A 9,071-nucleotide genomic window follows, 5' to 3' on the forward strand; every position below is an offset into this window, starting at 1 on the left:
CGGCCCAGTTGCCAGTGAACATGGCCACGCTCTTGTCGCGATTTACTGTGGCTCCCGAGGCCAGTTCGAACTGGTCGCAGATGCTCATCAGTCTGCAAACGGACAGCAGATCCGAGCAGAAGACGACGCGTCGTTCATGTATAGGGAGGCTTTGACCTGAGTGTCGCCGCTGCCTGGGATTGTCACTCCTCTTATGCCTGCATCCTTCCTAATGGACTCAGCAAAGGGTTCGATACAGCAAACAAACAAAATAGGAGAGAGATGACAGCCCTGTCTTGCCTGGACCGGGGGCTACAGGTGGGGATCGCTAGTCATCAAGCTGTCTGGTTTCGAATTCAATATTTTGCTCCTGATACTCAGGGGCACTCCCTTCCTTTACTGGTCCTGGGGACAAGGTGCATACCATACCCTGATTGGCTTGCACTTGACTCTGTAGCTCCTTCACCAATTTCTTGCATTCTGCGTGGTCTAAGTGCCCACCCTCCGCTTGTTTCTGTACTATCCTGAGGGCAGCATTTAAATCCTCATCTCTCTTAGCCTTTTTTACCTCTTAGTCCGACTTTTCCTCCCGAATACTAATACTCTAGGCACACGGGTTCAAATCCCACCATGGCAGCCAATGGGATCTGAATTCAATTAATTAATCATAAAAGTCTGGAATTGAAAGCTAGTCTCAGTAATGGTGAACATGAAACTACCATTAATTGTTGTAAAAAAGCCCATCTGATTCATTAATCCCCTTTAGGGAAGGAAATCTGACATCCTTACCTGATCTGGCCTACATATGACTCCAGACCCACAGCAATATGATTGACTTTTAATTGCCCTCAGAAATGGCTTAGCAAGCCAGTCAGTTGCACAAAACTCCTACACAAAAGTTGAAAAGGAATACAACAGGACAGAACACCTAGCATCGACCTAGGCACCGGAAACGACAATGGCAAACAACCTGTCAATCCTGCAAAGTCCTCCTTATTAACATCTGGGGGCTTGTGCCAGAGTTGGGCGAGCTGTCCCACAGACTAGTCAAGCAACAGCCTGACACGGTCATACTTATGGAAACATACCTTACAGACAATGTCCCAGAAACTACCATCACCATTGCTGCGTATATCCTGTCCCACCGGCAGGACAGACCCACCAGAGGTGGCAGCACAGTGGTATGCAGTCAGGACGGAGTTGCCCTGGGAGTCCTCAACATCGACTCCGGACCCCATGAAGTCTCATGGGATCAAGTCTTACATGGACAAGGGAACCTCCTGCTTATTACCACCTCCTGCCCTCCCTCAGCTGATGAATCAGTGCTTCTCCATGTTGAACACCACTTGGAAGAAGCACTGAGGGTGGCAAGGGCACAGAATGTATTCTGGGTGGGAGACTTCAACGTCCATCACCAAGAGGGTCTCAGTAGCACCAAGACTGATTGAACTGGCTGATTCCTGAAGGACATAGCTGCTAGACTGGGCCTGCAGCAGATGGTGAGGTAACCAACAAATTGGAAAAACCTACCAGACGTTGTCCTCACCAATCTACCTGTTGCAGTTGTATTTTTCCAGGACAGAATTGATAGGAGTGGCAAAAACATGAAAAACAGGTTTAAGACAGGCACATGGTTAAAAAAATAAAATAGCTAAATAAAATACTAAAATAATGAAATAAATAATTATTATTATACCCTCCTTCGTGTTGTGTGGCATTACACCGTGCTAAATGGGATGGATTCAGAACAGATCTGGCAGCTCAAAACCTTTTGACAAGGTCCCACATGGCAGACTAGATAAAAAAAAATCCCATGGGATCCAAGGAAATACAGCAAGGTGGATACAAAATTGGCTCAGTGGCAGGAAACAAAGGGTAATTGCTGACTGGTGTTTTTGCAGCTGGAAGGCTGTTTCCAGTGGCGTTCCGCAGGGCTTAGTACTGGGTCCTCTGATTTTTGTGGTATATGTTAATGATTTGGATGTAAAGGTAGGGGGCATGATCAAGAAGTTTGCAGACGACACAAAGCTTGGCCGTGTGGTAGATAGCGAAGAGGATAGCTGTAGGCTGCAAGAAGATATTGATCGTCTGGTCAGATGGGCAGAAAAGTGGCAAATGGAATTCACCCTGGAGAAGTGTGAGGTGTTGTATTTGGGGAGGTCAAACAAGGCAAAGGAATACACGATAAATAGGAAAACACTGAGACATGGAAAGAAAGTGAGAGACCTTAGAGTGAATGTCCACAGATCCCTGAAGGTAGCAGGGCAGGTCGATAAGATGGTTAAGAAGGCATATGGAATCCTTTCCTTTATTAGCTGTAAGAGCAGGGAGGTTATGTTGGAACTGTATAACTCATTGGTTAGGCCACAACTTGAATACTGTGTGCAGTTCTGGTCACCTCATCACAGAAAGGATGTAATTGCACTAGAGAGGGTACAGAGGAGATTTATGAGGGTGTTGCCAGGACTGGAAAAATTCAGCTATGAGGAAAGATTGGATAGGTGAGGGTTGTTCTCCTTGGAACAGAGAAGGCTGAGGGGAGACTTGATTGAGATATACAAATTTGTAAGGGGCCTGGATAGAGTGGAGGTGAAGGGTCTAGTCACCTTAGCAGAGAGTTCAGTGATTAGGGGCTTAGATTTAAAGTGTTGGTAGAAACATTAGAGAGGAGATGAGGAAAAACGTATTCGGCTAGAAGGTGGTAGGGGTCTGAAACTCACTGCCTGAAAGGGTAGTTGAGGCAGAAACCCTCAACTCATTCAAAAGGAGTCTGGATATGCACCTCAAGTGCCGTAATCTGCAGGGCAATGGACCAAATGCTAGAAGGTGGGATTAGAATAGGTTGATCATTTTTCGGCCAGCACAGGCACGATGGGCCAAATGGCCTCTTTCTGTGCTTTAAACTGTCTATGATTCTATGAAAACTGGGAATCCATGAGGTGCTGTGGACCATCAGCAGCAGCAGAATTTTATTCAACCACAATCTGTAACCTCATGACCCGGCATATCCCCCTCTCTACCATTACAATCAAGCCAAGGGATCAACCCTGGTTCAATGAAGAGTGCAGGAGAGCACGGCAGGAGCAGCACCAGACATACCTAAAAATGAGATGTCAACCTGGTGAAGTTACAACACAGGACTACTTGCATGCCAAACAATGGAAGCAGCATGCGATAGAGCTAAGAGATCCCACAAGCAATGGATCAGGTCAAAGCTCTGCAGTCCTGCCTCATCCAGTCATAAATGGCGGTGGACAATTAAAAAATACTAATCGGATGAGGAGGCTCCACAAATATCCCCATCCTCAATGTTGAGGGAGCCCAGCATGTCAGTGCAAAAAACAAGGCTGACGCATTTGCAAGCATCTTCAGTCAGAAGTGCCAAGTGGATAATTCATTTTGGCCTCCTCCTGAAGTCCCCAGCATCACAGATGCCAGACTTCAGCCAATTCTATTCACTCCATGTGATATCAAGAAACAGCTGAATGCACTGGATACTGTAAAGGTTTGGGCACTGAAAACACTTGTGCTGCAGAACTTGTCATGCCCCCAACCAAGCTGTTCCAGTACAGCTACAACACTGGCATCTGCCCATCAATGTGGAAAATTGCCCAGGTATGTCCTGTCCACAAAAAACAGGACAAATGCAAACTGGCTAATTACCGCCTTATCAGTCTACCCTCCAGCATTAGCAAAGTGATGGAACGAATCATCAACCATGCTATCAAGCACCACTCAAAGAACAACAGGCTGCTCACTGATGATCAGTTTGGGTTCTGTCAGGGCCAATTGGCTCCTGACCACATTACAGCCTTGGATCAAGCATGGACAAAAGAGTTTAATTCAAAAGGTGAGGTGAGAGTGACTGCCCTTGACATCAAGGCAGCATTTGACCAAGTATGGTATCAAGGAGCCTTTGCTAAATAGAAGTCAATGGGAATCGGGGGGAAAACTCTCCATTGGTTAGAGTCATACCTTGCGCAAAGGAAGATGGTTGTGGTTGTTGGAGGTCAATCATCTCAGCCCCAGGACATCACTGCCGGAGTTCCTCAGAGTAGAGTCCTAGGCCCAACCACCTTCAGCTACTTCTTCAATGACCTTCCCTCCAACATAAGGTCAGAAGTGGAGATGTGCACTGATGATCGCACTATGTTCAGTACCATTCGTAACTCCTCAGATACTGAAGCAGTCCGTGTAGAAATGCAGCAAGACCTGGACAATATTCAGGCTTTGGCTGATAAGTGACAAGTAACATTCATGCCCACAAGTGCCAGGCAATGACCATCTCCAACGTGAGAGAATCTAACCATCTCCCCTTGACATTCAATGGCATTACCATCAATGAATCCCCCACTACCAACATCTGGAGGTTACCATGGACCAGAAACTGAACTGGAGCAGCCATATAAATACCATGGCTACAAGAGCAGGTCAAAGGCTGGGAATTATCCACCTCCTGACTCCCCAAAGCCTGTGCATCATCTCCAAGACAAAAGTCATGAGTGTGATGGAATACTCTCCACTTGCCTGGATGGGTGCATCTCCAACAACACTCAAGAAGCTTGACAACATCCAAGACAAATCAACCCGCTTGATCGACACCCCATCCACCACCTTCAACATTCACTCACTTCACCAGCGACACGCAGTGGCAACATTGTGTATCATATACAAGATGCACTGCAGCAACTCACCAAGGCTCCTTCCACAGCACCTTCCAAACCTGTGATCTCTACCACATAGAAGGACAAGGACAGCAAACACATGGGAACACCACGACTTGCAAATTCTCCTCCAAGCCACACACCGTCCTGACATGGAAACATATTGCCATTCCTTCATTGTCATTGGATCAAAATCCTGGAACTTCTTCCTGAACAACACCATGACAGCGGGCGCAGAAAATGGCGGCCATCCCCCACAGGAACCACGTTGCCATGCCAACACAATACATAGCAGGTGGCAATTTTACATATTCATGGTGGCTGCACCCACCCCACCCCCAATCACGTGGCGGGAGAGTCCTTGGCGACGCTGTTCACGGCATCACCTGTTGAAGGAGCAGGTACTTGGCGGCTCCATTTTTTAAATGCTGCCGGCCCTGCAAACAGCATATCATAATGCAGAGTTTACCCCTCCCACCCATCAGAGTGCAGAGTTTACCCCTCCCCACCCACCCATCAGAGTGCAGAGTTTACCCCTCCCCACCCACCCATCAGAGTGCAGAGTTTACCCCTCCCGCCCCACCCATCAGAGTGCAGAGAATACCCCTCCCCACCCACCCATCAGAGTGCAGAGTTTACCCCTCCCCACCCACAGATCAGAGTGCAGTGTTTACCCATTCGCCCACCCGTCAGAGTGCAGTGTTTACCCATTCCCCCACCCATCAGAGTGCAGCGTTTAACCCTTACCCCATACCCATCAGAGTGCAGTGTTTACCCATTCCCCCATACCCATCAGAGTGCAGTGTTTACCCATTCCCCCATACCCATCAGAGTGCAGAGTTTACCCCTTCCACCATACCTATCAGGGTGCAGAGTTTACCCATTCCCCCATACCCATCAGAGTGCAGAGTTTACCCATTCCCCCATACCTATCAAAGTGCAGAGTTTACCCATTCCCCCATACCCATCAGAGTGCAGTGTTTATCCATTCCCCCACCCATCAGAGTGCAGAGTTTACCCATTTCCCCCATACCTATCAGAGTGCAGAGTTTACCCCTTCCCCCATACCCACCAGAGTGCAGAGTTTAACCATTCCCCCATACCTATCAGAGTGCAGTGTTTACCCATTCCCCCATACCCATCAGAGTGCTGTGTTTACCCCATCCCCCATTCCCATCAGAGTGCAGAGTTTACCCATTCCCCCAAACCCATCAGAGTGCAGAGTTTACCCCTTACCCCATACCCATCAGAGTGCAGTGTTTACCCATTCCCCCATACCCATCAGAGTGCAGTGTTTACCCATTCCCCCATACCCATCAGAGTGCAGTGTTTACCCATTCTCCCATACCCATCAGAGTGCAGAGTTTACCCCTTCCACCAAACCTATCAGGGTGCAGAGTTTACCCACTCCCCCATACCCATCAGAGTGCAGAGTTTACCAATTTCCCCATACCTATCAAAGTGCAGAGTTTACCCATTCCCCCATACCCATCAGAGTGCAGTGTTTACCCATTCCCCCACCCATCAGAGTGCAGAGTTTCCCCCATCCCCCATACCCATCAGAGTGCAGAGTTTACCCCTTCCCCCATACCCATCAAAGTGCAGTGTTTACCCATTCCCCCATACCCATCAGAGTGCAGAATTTACCCATTCCCCCATACCCATCAGAGTGCAGAGTTTACCCCTTCCCCCATACCTATCAGTGTGCAGTGTTTACCCATTCCCCCATACCCATCAGAGGGCAGTGTTTACCCATTCCCCCAAACCCATCAGAGTGCAGAGTTTACCGATTCCCCCATACCTATCAGAGTGCAGAGTTTAACCATTCCTCCATACCCATCAGAGTGCAGTGTTTACCCATTCCCACACCCATCAGAGTGCAGAGTTTACCCATTCCCCCATACCCATCAGAGTGCAGTGTTTATCCATTCCCCCATACCCATCAGAGTGCAGTGTTTACCCCTTCCCCCATACCCATCAGAGCGCAGTGTTTACCCATTCCCCCAAATGCATCAGAGTGCAGAGGTTACCCCTTCCCCCACCCATCAGAGTGCAGAGTTTACCCATTACCCCATACCCATCTGAGTGCAGAGTTTACCCATTCCCCCATACCCATCAGAGTTCAGAGTTTACCCCTTCCCCAATATCCATCAGAGTGCAGAGTTTACCCATTCCCCCATACCCATCTGAGTGCAGAGTTTACCCATTTCCCCCATACCCATCAGAGTGCAGAGTTTACCCCTTCCCCCATACCCACCAGAGTGCAGAGTTTAACCATTCCCCCATACTTATCAGAGTGCAGTGTTTACCCATTCCCCCATACACATCAGAGTGCAGAATTTACCCATTCCCCCATACCCATCAGAGTGCAGAGTTTACCCCTTCCCCCATACCCATCAGAGTGCAGCATTTACCCCTTCCCCCATACCTATCAGTGTGCAGTGTTTACCCATTCCCCCATACCCATCAGAGTGCAGAGTTTACCGATTCCCCCATACCTATCAGAGTGCAGAGTTTAACCATTCCCCCATACCCATCAGAGTGCAGAGTTTACCCCTTCCACCATACATATCAGGGTGCAGAGTTTACCCATTCCCCCATACCCATCAGAGTGCAGAGTTTACCCATTCCCCCATACCTATCAAAGTGCAGAGTTTACCCATTTCCCCCATACCCATCAGAGTGCAGAGTTTACCCCTTCCCCCATCCATCAGAGTGCAGAGTTTACCCATTCCCCCATACCCATCAGAGTGCAGTGTTTACCCCTTCCCCCATTTCCATCAGAGTGCAGAGTTTACGCATTCCCCCAAACCCATCAGAGTGCAGAGCTTACCCATTCCCCCATACCCATCAGAGTGCAGTGTTTACCCCTTCCCCCATTTCCATCAGAGTGCAGAGTTTACCCATTCCCCCAAACCCATCAAAGTGCAGAGTTTACCCATTCCCCCATACCCATCAGAGTGCAGTGTTTACCCATTCCCCCACCCATCAGAGTGCAGTGTTTACCCATTCCCCCACCCACAGAGTGCAGTGTTTTACCCATTCCCCCACCCATCAAAGTGCAGAGTTTACCCATTCCCCCATACCCATCAGAGTGCAGTGTTTACCCATTCCCCCAAACCCATCAGAGTGCAGAGTTTACCGATTCCCCCATACCCATCAGAGTGCAGAGTTTAACCATTCCCCCCATACCCATCAGAGTGCAGTGTTTACCCATTCCCACACCCATCAGAGTGCAGAGTTTACCCATTCCCCCATACCCATCAGAGTGCAGTGTTTATCCATTCCCCCATACCCATCAGAGTGCAGTGTTTACCCCTTCCCCCATACCCATCAGAACGCAGTGTTTACCCATTCCCCCAAATGCATCAGAGTGCAGAGGTTACCCCTTCCCCCACCCATCAGAGTGCAGAGTTTACCCATTACCCCATACCCATCTGAGTGCAGAGTTTACCCATTCCCCCATACCCATCAGAGTTCAGAGTTTACCCCTTCCCCCATATCCATCAGAGTGCAGAGTTTACCCATTCCCCCATACCCATCAGAGTGCAGTGTTTACCCTTTCCCCCATATCCATCTGAGTGCAGAGTTTACCCATTTCCCCCATACCCATCAGAGTGCAGAGTTTACCCCTTCCACCATACCCACCAGAGTGCAGAGTTTAACCATTCCCCCATACCTATCAGAGTGCAGGGTTTACCCATTACCCCATACCCATCAGAGTGCAGTGTTTACCCCTTCCCCCACCCATCAGAGTGCAGTGTTTACCCATTCCCCCATACCCATCAGAGTGCAGAATTTACCCATTCCCCCATACCCATCAGAGTGCAGAGTTTACCCCTTCCCCCATACCCATCAGAGTGCAGAGTTTACCCACTCCCCCATACCCATCAGAATGCAGAGTTTACCAATTCCCCCATACCTATCAAAGTGCAGAGTTTACCCATTCCCCCATACCCATCAGAGTGCAGTGTTTACCCATTCCCCCACCCATCAGAGTGCAGAGTTTCCCCCATCCCCCATACCCATCAGAGTGCAGAGTTTACCCCTTCCCCCATACCCATCAAAGTGCAGTGTTTACCCATTCCCCCATACCCATCAGAGTGCAGAATTTACCCATTCCCCCATACCCATCAGAGTGCAGAGTTTACCCCTTCCCCCATACCTATCAGTGTGCAGTGTTTACCCATTCCCCCAAACCCATCAGAGTGCAGAGTTTACCGATTCCCCCATACCTATCAGAGTGCAGAGTTTAACCATTCCTCCATACCCATCAGAGTGCAGTGTTTACCCATTCCCACACCCATCAGAGTGCAGAGTTTACCCATTCCCCCATACCCATCAGAGTGCAGTGTTTATCCATTCCCCCATACCCATCAGAGTGCAGTGTTTACCCCTTCCCCCATACCCATCAGAGCGCAGTGTTTA

This window comes from Heterodontus francisci, chromosome 12, assembly GCF_036365525.1.
Source record: "Heterodontus francisci isolate sHetFra1 chromosome 12, sHetFra1.hap1, whole genome shotgun sequence".
Classification (NCBI taxonomy): Eukaryota; Metazoa; Chordata; class Chondrichthyes; order Heterodontiformes; family Heterodontidae; genus Heterodontus; species Heterodontus francisci.